This window comes from Pipra filicauda, unplaced genomic scaffold (assembly GCF_003945595.2).
Source record: "Pipra filicauda isolate LSUMZ 115617 unplaced genomic scaffold, ASM394559v2 scaffold113_size4260070_pilon, whole genome shotgun sequence".
NCBI lineage: Eukaryota > Metazoa > Chordata > Aves > Passeriformes > Pipridae > Pipra > Pipra filicauda.
Window position 1 is genome coordinate 2,602,583 of NW_024103585.1, and position 18,701 is coordinate 2,621,283.

Below are 18,701 nucleotides of genomic sequence, written 5' to 3' on the forward strand. Positions count from 1 at the left end.
ATGTTTCTTGAAAAAGCAGTCAGGAATTGTTCTAAATCCAGCCTGATGCTGAATGTTATTTCACTCCAAATTGACTTGTAGTAGAAGTTACAATTGCCAAAAAGCTGCTTTAATTTATGCAAGCAAAGGAGTACAACACAACCAAGTTGCATTTACTATATTGAACTTTCTGTTTCTATACTAATTACAGAAGGTGTTACTTTATAAGATTTTTTTTTCTAAATCTTTTTTTGGTAGAAATTTCTTTGACAAATCAGCATTTATAAATCTCTGTAGAAGTCTACAAGTAGCTGCTGACGAAACATTAATATAAAAACTTTTGTATTGGGAAGAATTGCTTAAGACCAGAGATAACCAGCTTAAGGGCAAGGAAGAGTCTGCTGGGTTGGGTTCTTGCCTGCGGGGGTCATGGTCACATTCAAACGCCCCTTCTGCTTTCACATCCTTCCAAGCACTTCAGGAGTTCTCTGTCCTGCACCATAAAGTCAGTGTGTATGTTTTGGTCTTTCCTTGGACTGCTTCTCTTTGCATATATAATGAAAAGTCATAAGATCAGAGAGGGAATTAGAGATTGGATGGGGGTCCCAGATCTGCAGTGTGTGATCAGCCCAATGACAAGTGTTCAGTACCAATATTTTGCAAGAGAAACATCTTTTTAAAAGTGAATTAATTAAAAAATTATCTTACTATACTTAAGCAACTCATAAGGAGATAGCAATAATTTAATTTGATTTAATGTGGGTGTCAGGCATCTTAGGAGCATTCCCCAGTCCCCAGTCCCCAGTCTTGATATTCCAGATTCTGGGAATTAAGCTTTCGTTTGCTGAGTGTCAGTGTTGCAATACTTTTGAAAGATCTTGGTTTTACCCTAGTGCACAAATGAAGCTAATTTCTGGAATTATGAGATAATTTGCTAACCGGCATTCCTGCTTTCCCAGCCAGTTTTGTTGGTCATGCTCTTTGTACAACCCATTTGCTGCTTTTACAGACCTCTTTGTCTGTTTTGTTTCCATTTCTTAAGGAGTGTGAAACACCAACTTGTAAAGTGTCCACTGCCTTATCCAAGGTATAGATATAGTTACTCCCTCACCCCTTTTAATAACAAGTGGTTGTTAAATGCCACATGGAGTAATTAGGTTATGAATAACTTTTTTTCTGGATTTTTATTTTCTTTTGAGTAAAGTTCAAGTCAGAAAAATCTTGCTAAAGGTATGAGTCAAACCAGCCTGTCTACTTTGGGCAATGCTTACAGCTTTGGGCATCTTAACATGAAGTAAATGAACATAAATGTATTTTCTATACCATCAATGGAGAGACGTAGGTGCCTCTAGCACTCCCTCTCATGTTAGGTCTTGCCTTCACTGCAGATAGTTTGCAGTTCTAGCAGCCTCCTGAAGCAATCCAGTTACTGAAGCATCCTTCTTCTCTATTATGTCTTCGGGGTGAACAAGAGAAAATCCCATCAAATGGTGCTAGTGACCACTTTTTGCAAAATAATTTGGTGATGAGGTTGCTTATCCACATAGCCAGAAGCTGTACCTTGGCTAACTCACGACACCAACATCTGCATCCTCGGACACCATCCTAGTCCTTCAGCCATGGAGTACTTTGAGTGAAAGCACTCTCCAAGCCTCTTAGTTACCTTTGCATTCAACAGGAAAATATTGGTGTGGCCAGCAGGACAGTGAGCAAAAAGGAGGGTCAGCCTATCGGAGAGAACAGAGTTGCTGTTCTAGCTGGGTGCCCTGGAGCACATATACTGTTTTCAAACAGCCTTGGAAGCAGGGATGAAATCCCAGTCCAACTGCCTAGTGAGTACGTGGTGTAATCACTGGATACTCTGTGTCCTGCATGTCTGGCTGCACCGTGCCTCATTTTAAAGAAGAGTGATGAAAAATACTCTCATGTAAGATATTGTGTTCATAGTTCTTGTTTTCAACTTCCCCCTTGGATTTGGGTATAGTCCACTTTGTGTTGTTCAGATTAAGGACTTCTTTTGGATGAGCTGAATTCTGACAATTGTTAGATTTCATTATCAAACACCGCTCTTGTTTGTATCTGGTAGATTTTAAGAAACCTTAGGCTCCCGTCAATGCAAGCTGGAATGACTCTTTCTGGAGCCATGGTTGTGGCTGTATTCAACCATGAAGACTTTACAGATTAATACAGTGCATGGGAAGACAGGCTGTAGCTGCTGAAGGTAATGTCAAAGCAGTTGTTATTTCTAGTAGCAAAAGTGAGGGAACAGAAAAGTTCTGATTCTTCAGTGCAGAAAAATTAAATGCATAGGAGATTTCTCCCATCCATTTAAGAAATATCCCCAAATTATTTTGATTTTATTGAATTGTTAAAACTTTGCAAGTATTTGGGATAATCAGGAAACCTGTTCTTGGTTTGCTTTTGAAAAAGTATCTTCCTTGGAGAGGAATTTCTTTTGAATATCTGTAGCTTTCCAACAAAAAATAGTATTTGAAAATAATAGCACTGGAATATAAGTGTATTTACCTAGTGAAGGCTAGCATAAGATAATCTGACTATATAAACTTTCCCACTCACATGTAACACTTTGGATTGTATGAAGTCACATAAAAGGGAATGCTTCTCACTTTATGTGTGAAACATTTGCAACAAGTGCAGACAACCTTCTTGACACCTGGATACCTATCAATCTCTTCAAATGTTTGAGAGCCATCATACCCATACCTTATACCTGGGAAGCCAAGAGGAGAGAAAGTGCTAGCGGGAGTCTCACAGTGGTCTCAAGACTGCTGAGGCTGGATCAGATGTGCAGCTGAGACTGAGATGAGCTGGTGGAAATGACTGCAGACACACTCCTGCTTTCTTGTCTCTTCCCTGCACTGGGGACCTGAATTAACTGGCAGCCCATGTGCCAGAGTAAACTCACTGTAAGTCATCTGACATCTCCTCAATGTGGCAGTTGCATTTGTAGGCTGTGTGCTCCCCTCACAATGAAGGACTGTATTTGAGGCACTCGATCTCAAGCACTAAGGCTCCTACCAGTCTGTGGTATTGAAAAGGCAACAAAAAATTATACTATGCTGATCCCACTGAGGGTCTCTGGAGTTTGAGTGAGGGGGTTTTTTGTGTTGAAGATTGGCTTCCCCCGCCCCCCTCAAGAGCGGACTTTAAATCCTATTAGATTGAACGGAAAAAACCCAAACCCCTTTCTCCTTAGAGCCCAACTACTCAGATAAGACAATTTTTTGAAGAAAATTATTCTGTGTTATCAGCAATCTAAAAGAGTAAAAAATAGTTTATGGTACCTCAGTTTGTAACTAATAATTTTCCATTTCTGAGGGGCTTTCCAAGCTTTCAGGAACACCATATCCTAGTTGATCTGGATGTTCTCAAGTATTTTATAGTTTTACCTTGTTGCTGTTTTTAAAAATCTGGTGACATACCATAATCTTCTGTGTTATTTTAAAATTAATTATTCAGTATAAGCAGCAGAAAAATCTTCACAATTTAGATACAGATTTTTTAAATCCACTTCTCAGGTTTTATTCAATAATGAAAAGTGCTATGCAGTTTCTAATAAAATAACTTATTTGCATCAATAGTTTAGACAGAAGCTTCATAGAACTTAGATTTTGCCTCTAACTTCAGTAGAATTGGCATGAGACATGGGTATTTGGAAGATGATAATATGGATATGTTGAAATATTATCCACTTTGGTATGTAATTATTTTGTGAAAATATTATGTTAGAATCCAAATATAAGCATTCTGAAGATAGAGAGAGCAAGACAGAAGTCTATCCCAAAAATCTAAATATTCCATTTATATCTGTAAAAATATTTGGGCATCAACAATGGTGGGTATAGTAAGTAAGGCATACAATATTTCCCACCTATAAAATGATACCATGATATAGTCTATTTCAAAACGTGCTGCCAAATAAATGTTTGCAGATAATCTTGCATTTTTGGGGTTAGTAGTCTGATCTCTTCAATAGATATCTGGGCAGTGTCATTCCACTGCAGATGTACACCACACAATCAGAATTATACTCACAGTGGGATACTGCTGCTAATTGCCACAGTTGTAGCTCAGAATAAGGTAGCAGCTTCTCAGTGAGACATAAATAAATTAAGGTTAAATTTAAATGAATCAATCAGAGAAAAACCCTAACCCACAACCGTCAGTTGCCTTTATAGTTCATTAACTGTTAATATTAATAGAATGGTAAAGGGATTGCTAATTTTCTTGTGATATATTGTACAGGTTATTATCCAGTAAAGGGGAGTGTGACTCGATGCTTAGGAACCTAATTCAGGTCTTCTTTGAGCTTTCTGAGGATAAATTCCACAGTATTCAAGTTTTTTGGTGGCCAGCATCAAGGCAGAGCCCTCATGTGATCCTTGGGAGGCAGTATCATGTCCATTTGCTTTGTTTCTTTGTTATCCCAAGCCAGGGCATTTTCCCGGTCTTTGCCATAAGGGAAGATGCAAGGATTCAGAAGGTATTTTGTTATTGGCTCTATCTGTCCTGAGTCTTCATCACACCAGTGAAGGAACCTGTTGTCAAGGAAGACAGATGGAATCCAAAACTGTGGTTTTTTTTTTAAATCCCAATCTGACCACTAATGCTATAATTTTATATTTGTCCATATTAAAGACAAAAGTGGGTCATAACAAAATATCCTTGAATTATAGACTATCTTAATTAAGGGAAGCATGCTCCTCATGATGATGAGGTGGGTGTCTAGAGCACCTGTTATGGCTATAAAACTCTGTAATACAAAACAGACCCCTCCCTGCTTTGAAGAAACAGTCTGTGTTAGGCTTTTGCACTGGAATTACACTGATCATGTCTAAGACTGTAGCTAAGCAGAAAGAAACTTGACATGTAAAACCAGACATAGGAGAAAATCTTCATTGTTAAGGTTACTGACAGATCCTGTCATCTCTGTGAAATCCAATTGAACTAAATCTTTGCTTGGTGATTCAGCTGTGAAGGGCAGAGATTTAAGCAATTGTTTTCTGTGGCTGGTAACTGAAAACAAACAGTGGAAATTCAGTAGGAGGTTTTTGGGAAAACCCAAGAATAGAAACTTGTTTTTCTGATAATTTCCCTTTACATAAGTAGTTAATTTTTACTCCCCTTCCCCCACTCTCCCTCACACACCTGTAGAGGAAAAAAGTACTTTGTGTATACTCATTCAAATCTGTAACTGTACACTCATTTTGGTCTGGGGCTTTACAAATTCCTGTAGAGAGCAGGTACCTATGTCTTAGTGACCATCCCAGCCTGAATCCCTGGTTCTCTCATGTACCCCTGCACACGAGCACTTGACTGGCATGAAGTCCTATTCAATGCAGGATCACAGTGGCAGCTGTTCATAAATAACACTGTCATGGAGCCACGGATTCTGCTTTAGCAAAAGGAAGACTTTACAGGTTTTGCACACAACCATGTGACTTATATTTACTAATTCCAAAATAGTCAACTAAATAGAGCTGGGGGAACTCTCTTGGGCACTGAAACTCAGTTGTATGTACTGTCAAACTAGTTAGTCCAGTCACTAGCATGGTTTAGTGAGGGCCAGATAAAACAATTCCCAAGCCCAGTTAAGGATTAACATTAGTCAGAGACTATTCCCATTGGGCAGGTTGGATGCAGCCACTCTGAAGAGTAAGAAAATTGAATAATACAAATACAAGTTGGGGCTTTTTTTGCCAGCTAGGTTAAGTGCCTGCAAACCAGTCCAGTGCATGTTTTATTTACTAACATAGAGGCAGCTATTGTGTATGCTTGTGCTTAAGCAATTCAGCTGGTGTTTCCATAGAAGGGCTCATGGATTGCACATTTTTTTCCACAGGAAAAAAATTCTGTGCTGGGCATACAGAGCATGTCTAAGGCAGCAGTCCATTCCCTCATTTTCTGAGGAGTGCTGAAGGGAGGAAGGAAGGACGGACTGGAAATATTAAGAAGTAGTAGGGTTTCTGCAACCATATGGTTCACAAAGACATGGGACAAAGTTTTTGCTGCTGTCTGGTGTGATGATACAGGCCTGAAGCAGCTTTTAGAAGATTGTTGTATTTATTTTTCAATGCCTTCACTTCCCAGTATTTAGTGTCACTAATTCTACAAAAAGTGATGAGCCTGACTTAACATATTGTCCTGGGTCAAAGTGCTCACAGCAACGGAAAACGACCTAGAAATATATTCAAGCACTGCAAGCAAGACTTCAAAATACATGCATTTTTCCCAGGTATTTTGTACAAAAGATACAGAGAATCTTTGGAAAACATTTCTTTTGGTGCTTTGTCTAACATTAATCTTTCTTAATAGAAGCTGTTCACAATCTAATTGTCCAAACTCCTGTTAAAGTCACTGCAGAGAAATAAGCATTTCTAGAGCATGATCTATCTGTTCTAAAACTGTTTGCATGAACTGTGCTTTAGATGTGCTTTTTTCCTTTGTTGTTGTTATTGCTTTTATTGCATATAGAAGGAGTAGTGATAATCATCTTGGGTTGAAAGAACCCATTGCTAAGCTGGTTGAATAACACCTTCCTGTGCCTTTCTGGTGGTCACATGCACCAGTTACCTAATTCCACCCACATACGGTGCATTCTTCAGAAAATAGGTGGCACTCAGAAATGCCATGACTAACCTTGCTAAAACCAGCAATACCCTCTGTTTTAATCTTTTTTTTTTTCCAACTGTGAGACGCCCTTTACCAGTAGGTGCTTTAGCAAACATATCAGCCTTCATGTGCTTCCGTTTGCAAGCATGTTCTCCTGCATGGACAGACCAATGCATTTCCTTTGGTGGTATTTTCCTTCTGTGCCTTCTGTGTTGTATATCCTGTTAATCAAAATTTCAAAAATATAATAGTCTCATGGTATGAGTTAAAGTTTATTTACCTTGTTTCTCAAGAGATGCAGCTTATTTGCATTTCAACATCTATTTTAAATGTCTTTTTTTTTTTTTTTAACTGGATCTGTTTAGATATTTGCATATGTTTTACCACAATGCAGTTCCAGAAATGCTAGTTTGTATAGTAGCCAAAGGGAAGATAGTTTCACTGCTGCTATGTTACTTTTTTTGGGGAAGTCCTCCAGTATGACCTGTTTTTCTGTTTGTCTGTGCAGGGTGCTAATATAAATGTTTTGCTTTGTGTCATTTCGTACTTTCCATAATCATACTGATTCCTGTCCTGCATGATATAATCCACATCTGACAAAAATCTACAACATCTTTACCTTTGCTTCTTGGTTCAGTTTCTAAGCTGGAGTATCTGATGCCATATTGCTGCATTTTGTGTGCGTGCAATTATTTGCTGGCACTACTTTTCTGTTTTATAATATCTATTCCACTGGTGCTAGTGAGTATTTCTCTCTGCTCTTCTGAATAGCTTTTTCTGGCTTTCCAATGATCATTTTTTCTAATATGAAGTTGTCCTATGATATAGATTTCTTTTGTATTTCTTTTGAGTGTCATCCTCTTGTGATCTTTATCATCACCATGTCACATTTATCAGTGAAATAGCTATCTTGTATTAACAGGTATAACTGGGTTACCCACTCACTAGCTGCCTCTGCGTGTTCCTGATTTCTCTCACAGAACACACTTCTTTGTATGAAGGGCCTTTTTGTTGACAAAACAGTAAGACTCAAATGGCATAAACAACCTATCAGATTTTTTCCCTCTCCGCTTTAGTGAGCTTGCCACTTGAAACCCTTGCTCTGCTGATATCTCTGTCTTTTTGCCCAATACTATTCGGAAATGAGCAGCTTCTTGGATTGCAGACCACTTAGCTGCTTCAGATCCTGCACACCATTAACACCATTAGCTCTTTCCACCTAGTTCAGCTCTCTGTAGTAGCTTCTGTTTATTTTAGTCCTTGCAGAACATATTTCTGGCACTAGTCTGCACAACAGCCACGGTCAGTTAATTTTTTTCTACTATGCTATCTTGGTGAGACCAATTACAGCAATGGAGAACTATAGACAGGTACACTGGAAGGGCTGTGAATAAACAGCAATTTCAACATCATAGAATCATTAAGGTTGGAAAAGACCTCTAAGATCACTGAGTCCAACCATTAAAAATATGTATTCTTGGACCCCAGTTCATGACTGTCATGGTACTTCAGGGCTTAAACTCCTACTGGAGCCCAAAGCCTCAGCTTTTCCCAGTTGCCTACATGTTGGGCACCTTCTACACCTCCCCTGGAGACGGTCAGCTAGATTCCCATCTGGGAAAGGTGAAACATGTGGGGAGTCCTGGGTCATGCTTGAGCTTTTCCACTGTAAGTAATATGGATGCAAAATGGCCCAGACTCCATGTCTCTGAAAACAGAGACATGTGGCATGTGGCACCTAGATGCCAGTGTGGTTATAAAAACTGTGTCAGAAACATCCTTAAAAATGTAATGAGTAAGCAATAATAAAATAATTTACTCGTCAAAATATATATATTGTACTTTCCATATATTATAGCTAATGCTTTGTTGGGACTGGGGAGTTGTAAGCTGCGGAATAGTTAACTGCTGTGTTACTATTATAAGTTGACTATCCTGCAACTGGCAGTTCCCTAGTTGGCAAGATAAAGTATTCTGCTTTGCTGAGCATGTATACTATATCCTGTTTTTCTAAAAATATTGTCTACGTGTACTCATTAGAAAAGGAAGAAGAGAACAAGGATCAGGGAGTCAAGGACAAAGATGATAAAGAAGAGCCAAAGAGAACATCTGGATACCATTCCCATACCCAGCTCCAAGGACATTAGAGCTAATTAAAACTACTGATGGGAAGTACCTGCCAATTAAAATGGGCCTACAACAGAACCAACCAGAACGAAGCCCGCGAACTCAAGCCCAATGAAGAACTAACAAGTGACTATGGGAGGGGAGTTGAAAAAAGTATAAAAGTTACTGTTTGCCTCTGTTGAGCTTGCGGGCCGTTGGAGGAGCAGAGGTCTCTCCAGGCCGCCCAGCGTGCTGATTTGCTTATTTGCACTTTATATAAATCTTGTAATAAAAATTGCTGCTATATTTTGATTTGGTTTATTTACCTATAACAAAAAAAAAAAGTGAGCAAAGCAGTATCTTACAGCCAGAATAAGACAGAAACCAAGCACAGAAACAGTAATTTCCTAATAACTTCATAAGCACAATTAAACACAGAGCCCATGTGACAAAAAAAAGAGGCTATGGAGGCATACCCATAGGATGCTTGCAGAATTATTTGGCATTGGCATGCATCTTCTCTATTTGCTCCATGAATCCATTTCTAATTTAAAATAATTTTCAGTAATATAAATGAGATGATGCAGGATTTGTGTGGAACAACAGCAAATGATTGCTAACACATTAGAGCTAAATCATGGGTATGTTGTCAGGACACTACTCACACAAAAGTAATTGTTGGAATATAGGAGGGGAAAGAGTAATTAAGAATTGGGGTTTTTTTTGTGACATTAGTAACTTCTGGTTTAATTGTGAGTTAAGACTAACATGACTAACCTCTATTAAATAGGGAAAATGAAGGATTTAACTGAGATTAACTTGCCCATGAAAAATGTATTTGGTTGTCAGATCTCTGTCCTAGGGGACGTACATCTGTTAATTAAACCCCACATAGTTCAGCAGAATGGCAGTCCTGCAGCAGAACTGGAGTGTGTGCTGGGACTGATGTGCCTTAGCAGGATCTCTGCTCCCAGAGAAGCTGCTTTGGGCTGGACTCTAGATGGCTGCAGTGGCTTGGAAAGATGTCATGGTGCCAGGAGTTTCCTTCCTTTGTGTGAGGAAAAGAGAAATATTGCTTTCAGCTGCTATTTTTCATCTCTAATAAAGCTTGAGCTGGTAACGAATGCTCTTTGTATTTTCCAGAGCCAGAAAGGAGGCTCATGCTCTTTTCACAGGCTCTTGGATTTCCTCACCATTTTTTTCTGGTTCTAACAGAAAATGAAACACCATAAATGTCATGTAGTAATTGAATAACAGTAATGTGCAGAGAAGAAATAACAGAAGAACATAAAGTAAAATGAAAAAATGAAAAGCTTTTTTTTTTTTTGGTAGTTAATTGCAATGACTGATGTTATTAGACAGAAATGATAAAAGATCACTTGCTTAAAACAATAACTGAATGTCAATGAATAGTTCTGTCCTTACATGTTTGTAAGCCTGGGCTTTCTTCCATGTTGTTCTTCTACAGAGGAAAGGAGAAAAGCCAGCCCATGACAGACACTGATCTTAGCGACTGACTTCAGTTCCTGGTCCAAGAAGCCCAGATACCTGAAACGTTCACATCCTTAAGGAGAGAGGTTTGACCTCAAGAGCAGGTCTCAAATGGAGATAAGATTGTGTGGAAATCTTCCTGATGGGAACCAGGACTGGGAAAATGACTTACATTCTCACAGAAGAGAGAGAAATCTTGTGGAAATTAGATTTGAAAGTTACCTCTGAACAAGATAGGAAATAAGTCTCTATAGATTTGTGAACTGGAGGTAGATGGATAAGCTGTATTGGATAATCCTTAAAATTTGCACATCAGAAAAGTCCTTTAGAGGTGGACTCAGGACTCAGCCGGGAACTCTGGACCTTTTGAGCAGGAAAAAAGAACAGGTAGCAGGAGAGGAGGTGATTTGTAGATGAAAGAAAACTATATCTACGCTTTTCCAAAGAAGTCCTCTTTCCTGTAAGTTAAGTGAGACCTTTGGATATCTGGCAGCCTGCTCATGGCAGCAACAGTAGCTTTAATCTTGTTGTGTACCTGAACATCTAAGTGACAATACATATGCATATACAGAGAAGCTCTGTCATGGACACACAGTAAATGTGATGTGCTTTACACACTAAGCAGTTGATTTGCACCTGCACAATAAATACAGCACATTCTAAGTGCTCTTCTACTGCACATATGCACAATGTCCATGCAGAACACACATTGGAGAGTCTACTCCTACAAAACCTAAAAATACAACTTCTGGCAGAAAACTTCTGGTATTACCTTTTGCCTTGAATGCCCTAATTTTGGATGAGGACATACACAAAACTGTCCTGGCTTCCTGATCCTCTCCCTGGAGAAGACTGTGCCCCTCATCCTTCCAAACCCCAGTGCTGCACCACTCTGTTTTGTGGATAGAAATGTTACAGTTCTCATTATGTGGCTAAAATGCTCATTTGTAGTTGTAGAACCTCAACAGGTGGTTCTGTACATCATTTGTGTTACTGTAGTATATAGGAGGCTAAGTCATGAACCATGTCATTCTCCCTTCCCTATGCAGGTACCGCATAGACACAGGACTCAGCCCTGCCTTACCCAGCTTATTGATGAAAGAGGAGATGAGAAACAATAAATGGATAGCTACTGTAATCTAATTTTATTTAGTATATAATCTGTTATTATCTGGTACATTGTTTGTGATGCTGACCATTGTCTAAAGTTTGCGAAATCTCCAAGAACTGGACAACTATTAAAACTACAGTTTTGTTTGCTTACATTCCTAGTGCCTAAATAGAACAACTAAGCTAGGTTTAAAAGTAGTTTTTAAAGTAGTTAAGGCTATTGGAGAAACACTCATCAGTAATTACTATTCCTAAGCAACAGGTAATTTAGGGTAAGAATCAAAATGGATACTCAGCCCTTAAAAAAACTGCCTGTTATTTTGCTATGATCTGCATGGGTGCCTTTTTTAAAATAAGCAAATGCATTTGGAGTTTCCAGGATGTGGCCATATACAAAATTTATCTTAAAATGCATTATTCAACCACATTCAGGAGCTGACTCATAAAAATATAACAACCTCTATTTCACTGAAAGGTGATACTCTAAGCATTGGAAAAAAAATAGGTAGTTTGAATGACTGTCATGGTCAAACAGAGGAGACAAAGCCACAGTAACAGATTCGCTGTAATTCTTATCTATAAGTCCAGATTTTTAAGAAAAGAAATGTGCTCAGAAAGAAACACATTTTTTTCCCTGATTATCTCCTCAAAAGTCAGCATCTCTTGTTAGAGAATTGTTTCGAGTTGAGGTTAAAAAAAAAATTTGGTGCCATCAAGTGGAAATATTCTGTATTGCTGAGAAGAGCTGGCAATGTGGCAGTGCATGGATTTCATTAGACATACATACCAGCGCTTTAAACTATTGCAGTGGAAACGTTTTCCCTATCATACACGTTTATATTCTGGTCTCAAATTGGCAAGAAATCCCACCTGTTCACATGTTTTAGGAGTTAGTATCTTCCTCTCTTATGCATGGCAAAAATATCTTGGTTTTTGACAAATCCCATTTATGGCTGTCACTAAAGGCTATTCCTCTCTGGGTTTGTGATTTTCCTGCTGTCATATAGCACTGTGCTGCTGGCAAGAACGTTGCCTGTTGCAAGAGCACAGTGGTCGCTCTGAGGAAGCTCTTCTGCAGAGCCAGCCAGCAGTCAATGCCATGTGTTGAATTTGTTCTAATGTCACATTCCTTTGCATTTCTAAATTTTTCATGGTAGACATTTTTCTTTAAATGCAAGATAACCTGACAGAATTGAAACTCTCTCTGACAAGTCCCCTTGCAGTGGTCCTTATTGTTTCACTGCTGTTCTGGAAGTACCCTACTTTCACACTGGAATTGGCAGAGCATAGCACCCCTTGGAGATGGATAATGCATGACATAGCCTCAGCTGCTTATTCACTGAACACCAATGAAATCCCTCGTCTCCATTTTAGAGAGGAATTGCACAGGATAAACTTCAGATCAGCATAGTCAGAGGTTTCAGAGACCTGTGCCACTTAAAAATACATTCATTTCCTGCCCTCTGGAGGCTTCTTCTTCAATATCAAGACATCCGGATTAACCTAAGTAACTCACGTGTTATTTTTACTGAGTTTTTCCATGGTTACCCCAAATTTTTTAAAACCCAAACTTTTAGATATTTGTTATTTTAAAAACTTTCATTTATAAAATCAAATAATTTTATTTTGGAATGTTAATAATAATTCAAAATTAAAAAATAATTTTCACTTTTGCTGAACCAAGATTATCTCAAACTGAATGATCAAAATCTTTGAACTGTTTCGGTAAGTGAAATACTGGAATATAGCTTTCACTTTGGCAATTTTTTTTTTTTCAATTTCTGAACCGTTATTACGCCAAAGTATGTTGTTTCTGTTATGTTCAAGGAGACCACTCTTGCATTCAGTTATCACATATAAAGTATAATGTATTTTTAATGGTTGGACTTGAAGATCTTAAGGGTCTTTTCCACCCTAAATGATTCTTTGATTCTGTTGTCAACTACCATATGTCTTCCAGGAAAGTAAAATTGGTGGATTGTATTATTTTAATGAAATTCAGAAGACGGTCTCTCTCTGTATGCACAGTGCACACACTATACATATATACACATATGTATGTATTTATTAAAAAAATATTCTCGCCACAGTTTGGGAAGCCTGGCAAAGTGCTCTCCTTTGCCAGGCTTTACAATATTCCATCAGATGTAGGCCAGAATATTATGTTATATTCTGCTCTGGAAAACAAACTCTAGTGTGTCATTGCCATGTTTTCATCCCCTCAGGCACATAGCAAAGGGTCCGACTCATGGATAAGGGTATCACTGATGCTTTTGTCACCATAAAGTTTAGCTCCTGCTTTTTTTATTTCTCAGTGATTTTTGTGGATGTCGTAAATGTATAAAGCACTCTGCGTGAGGCCTGGAAACCAGAACATAGTTCTAGATCACCAGATGCCAGGTAAGCTCCTGGAATGCTCCTGTTCTGTTTCCTGGCACAGGGCTCTGGGGAGAGGGATGCCATATCACAGTACTGTATCAGAAAAAGAAACTCCTTAGACAAAGGTTGCTCTCAGAGGGGCTGTTTATATACATTTGAAGGGTTTTAGAAGTCCACTACATTGCAAAGTGGTTAAAAGGATATAGATAAAACTGAGAATTGGGCCCCTTGGATCTCAAGGGAACAGTATGACTGTACTTGAAACACTAATTTACTTAAGCATTTCGAGTGTTGTATCTGGAGCAGAAACTAACTGTATGTAGGTATTTAAGGAAAAAGAGCAGATAGGACATGATCAAATGCTTCAAAGATCTCATATGAAATGTATTTAACTGTGTATTTATTACTTATCCTTGCCTTCAGTGTCTTACTTATTGAAGTCTTCAGGGATATTGCTGTAAGGAAAGCATGTAGTTGTTTTTTATGCATATAGTAACAAATATGTAAACTCTAAGTCCTCACATGTATTTTTTAGGGGTATCATGAAGGAACCGGTTTTTGTCTCGGGCACCTGGGCAGATTCCTGGGCATGTGGAACTGTCTGCAAGGTAAAAGGAAGCAGGTCATAAAATTCACATAGCAAATAGTGGCATTAAAAAGATGGGAAAAATCTTCATGGCATTTAATTTTTTAGTCTAGATCCTGCTTATGGCCCTCAGTGGAAAGCTGTTTTTCATCTGCATTGGACTCTTAGAGATGGTGGAGTGAAAGGAATCTGTATTTAATTAATGGGAAGGCAGAGCAAGCTTTGTTGCACTTAAAGACTATTAGGATCTTACCCTAATATACATTAATTTACAGTTAACACTTGTGTAAGAACACTTATTATTTTGGAGAAGAATTAAGAAAAATAATACATCAGTCCAAGCTTCAGCAGGTGACAATTTTGGGGGTGTAAAGTTCACATTGTGAAGAAAGAAGATGAGATTAATATGATTTATTTATTAATTTGTCTTAGTATCTACCTCAGCTTAACAATACCACTGTGATAAATAAAAGCAAGCTTAAGGCAGAGCAAGGAGGAAATAAAACAATGCCAGGGATAAGATCTCAACAAGGAAAAATACTAAGAGACTATAACGGAGAAGATATTAACTGGAAAGCCAAGCCTGCACCCTGCACTGTGAGCTTGAGAGGAAGTGCGTGTGCAGGTCTGTATCCAAATGAAACTTGTCCTTCAGCTGTTGTAGGCTGGGGACACCAGGCTTGAGGCAAAAGGCTTTCAGTGAAAAGGAAGTACTGCCCAAACTAGCAAAGACAGTTGGGGATCTTTCTGCACAGAGAAAGAAGACGTGCAGCAAGGCAAATTATGAGATGCAGTTTGTGTAGACATGCAAAGAAAGAGGCTATACTCCAAAAATCTAGACCAGGTTCAAATAATTGTTCTGCTATATTGAGATGAGCAAGCAGGGAATTGCACCACATCAGACCGGTTTGACCGAAAGCTTGTGAGTGAGAAGTAGTAGGTGGGGGAAACAGTAGCCAGTGGTATCAGAGGAGAAAGATGTTGAAAGGAACTGCGTTAGTGAGCTGGTGGAACATATTAGGTGGCCCTATTTCTGGGAGATTGTTCTAAACCAAACCTCCACTTGGTAAAAACCCTTCTTGCTTAAGCTGGAAGATTTGCTATTCCAAGTGGCTGAAACTGAAACAGAAGCAGCTTGATGATTGGAAAAAGCCATCAAAATTAATATTAAGACCAAGAGGTAAAAGGTAGATGAAAATGCAGTATAGTCGTAATTATATGATGGAGGAAGGATGGATAGAGAGTACCCTTGGTAATCTGGTGACACAAATACCAGACAAATGCTGCTAATTTGAAAATGTGATTCTTGAACCATCCAAGGGCAGCATAATACCCAGCTTCCTGAAGATTACCTTTCAGTCCAGGATGTACAAGTGGCTCAAGTCTCCATCCACTAGCTTTTGTTAAAGCCAGAAGCACTGACTGTAGAGAAGACAATTTTGGTCATGCTGAATGTAGATGGTTTCATTGTCTACCTCTCTGGCTAAGGCTTTAGTTTTATAGATATAACAACAGAAACAGGCAAGTAAATTGGCCAGTTCCCAGCACACAACAAAGGGCAGCCAGCTCCAATACATTTTGTTAATGCAGGGCAATGACACAGTGGGTATCTCTGAGGGTGCTGGTGCTGAGGAAAGGTGAGGCTGTAATGTTCTGCCTATCTGTAGAAAGTGCAGGGCTTCCAGAGTTGCCAATGGTAGAAGAAACAAGACACTGACAGACTTGCAACTGGGACAAATGCATGCATCTTTCTATGTCTAATCTTACTCAGGTGCAAAGATTTACTTTCAGGCAGGTTTCAAGCAGTATTCCACTCTTCACAAAGGCTTTCTGAATTCCTGTTTTCATCTTGGGTTCACAAAATGTCTAGCTAGCTCCTCTATCTCAGAAGGGATATAGAAATTACCATGGTTTCTATTAGTGTATTTCCATCCAGTCACAGAAGTGGCATGTAGTTCAAGTTGAAAAGTGCTCAAAACCTTTAAAGATTTTGATCTGGTAGAGCGAAGTAGTTAGTATGATGGTAATGTGGATAGCCGTAATTCTACCACAATGGTGATTCCAGTAAAAGTACTGCAATTATGCTCTGTCCCTGACATTTTCCTACTAGACAAAGAAAACAATAGAAGCATGATAATTCATGATATGCTTTTCATCCATTTGCATCCTTGTTTGTTCTTTTTTAGTGCACCACAGAAATAAGGAATGCAAACGACTCATTAGATGATGTCCTGATTTTTACACATAGCTTCTGGTGATGTAAGAATTTTCCTTCTAATTTAACCATAGTCCAATCTACAGCTGAGACACTGAACAAAGCTGAAAACCAGATTTAAAGAGTAATTTCTGCATTTCAGTATGCATACAAATTGAGTTAAAGAAGAAACACATTCAAAGAAATGTTTTGACTAATCTTTTTCAAAGATGTTCCCAAACTGCCTTTTTACGACACCCAGAAATCACATATGATTTGAAAGCCAGCTGGCCCTAGATGTACTGTCACTGTGATCACATGCAACAGCACATTAGGGATCTAGTTTGGGACATCTGCTTGTTGCTGGGTAAAATTTTGCTTACATCCTGTGCTTCAGGACCTGCTCCCACATGTACTTCTCAATGGAAGTCAAACCCCACCATCCTGAGACAATAGCCTAACATACTTTTCTCTTTTTAAATCAGCAATTGTGGCTTAAGCAGATATCTCCTTTCCCTCCTCCCATCCCTATTCCACTTTGTTCTCATGCCTGCACACATCTTCAGTTGTTTAAGTCTGCTGAGTTGTACTGGAGAATGACAAGTATCCTCATTAAAGAAATAGAGAAATAGTTGTTTTTTTTTTTTTTACTAGTTCAGTTCTGTTTTATTTCATGGCTATAGAGATAGTTGTGCTGGTCTAGAACCTGTCACTACATGTTACATATTTCCTACTATTTTCATGGTTTTGTTCAAATAATTTTTATATCTCTGATTTTAAAGATCCATTGAAAATCATGAACTCTTGCAAAAGTAACATTAGTGAAGAAGTCCTGAGCTACTGTGCTGACACTGATCTGAATATGAATCATGGGCTGGACCATAATTTTGTGCCATTTTTCTCAGCTTTAAAATGTGAAAAATATACATTCTCCAACTGGCAAATTGATAAAGACACTAGTGGTACAGAAATGTAAAGTGCTAAATAAATGCAAAAATCTGTTGGGTGTTGTGTGATTTTTTTCAGAAGAATGTCAACACTTTCTGACAAACTTCAGATGCAGGAGCTAAGGTAGTGACAGGCATTATTTACTGAAGGAACTTAAGAAGCAAGGTTGCACTTTTAATGCAACTGTGGCATAATTGCTTTAATGGACTCTTTAAGCACTAAATCCTGATTCTCTCAACAGAAGGCCCCAGTTTTGATTTTATGCATACCATGGATCCATACTTAGCGGTAAATTGTTATTGATTTGAAAGCCCTAAGTAAGTCTAATTAATAAGACCCAAATAAGATTTTTATGGAAGTATGTTTCAGACAGGTTATTTTAGCTGAGCTGCTGTGGTTTCTTGCAATGAACCTAGTACTTGTAATGAGTCAGTTCACTAATTTGATATCACAGGCTGTAATATTCCGTGTTTAGGTTTATTTGCACAAAATACTTATGTGCGGTCTTCAGGATTATGAGAATGACTTAAAAAGGCATCTCAATTTGATGCAACCATCCGAGCATGGCCTGTGAAGACAGAAGTACCAGTTTTCCAGTGAGCATGAACATGTATGATGTTACTGTGAATTGTAGCATGTACAAATGTGAACAGATATACCCCACATCTTAGGTGTTACTAAAATTAGAAGGTCTTTCTTTGGGAATGCTGAGAAGGTAGTTCCTCTGCCGGCAGTAGGAATGTAAATATACTCTCTACATGACTGTGGGAACACAACATTGTGCTGTTCAGTGATGTCTAGTATTCTGCTGGTAGGTCAGTATTCACAGTAGCAGTCAACAGCCACTGCAGGTAGTGGCTTTTGAATAAAAGGTCATGTTTTTCAATAGCCTTATTCTGACTGAAAGCCTGAAAGCTTCTTGGAACTTCTTGATCTCTGCAGTATAAAATCAGAATTAAATGAGAAACAGGAGTTCGACAGGTAGATACACAGTCCGCAAAAATCTCTTCAGGATGCCAATTCCCCAGTTCACTTAAGACCTGGGGAGAAACCCTAGCTCAGCAGAAGTTGGTGTGAGTTTTTCATTGACTTCAACAGATTCAAGATTTATCCTTGATATTCTAAGAATAAAATCTATGAAGTCCACCTCTCTCTAGGTGTTCTGAGTTTATTGTTACCATAATGGAAGTCAGCACTTCCCCCACAGTGCAGAGTAAAAAGCATTCCAGCTGGGTAAGAATTAGACCTTATAAATAGGGTTTTTCAGGCAGATGG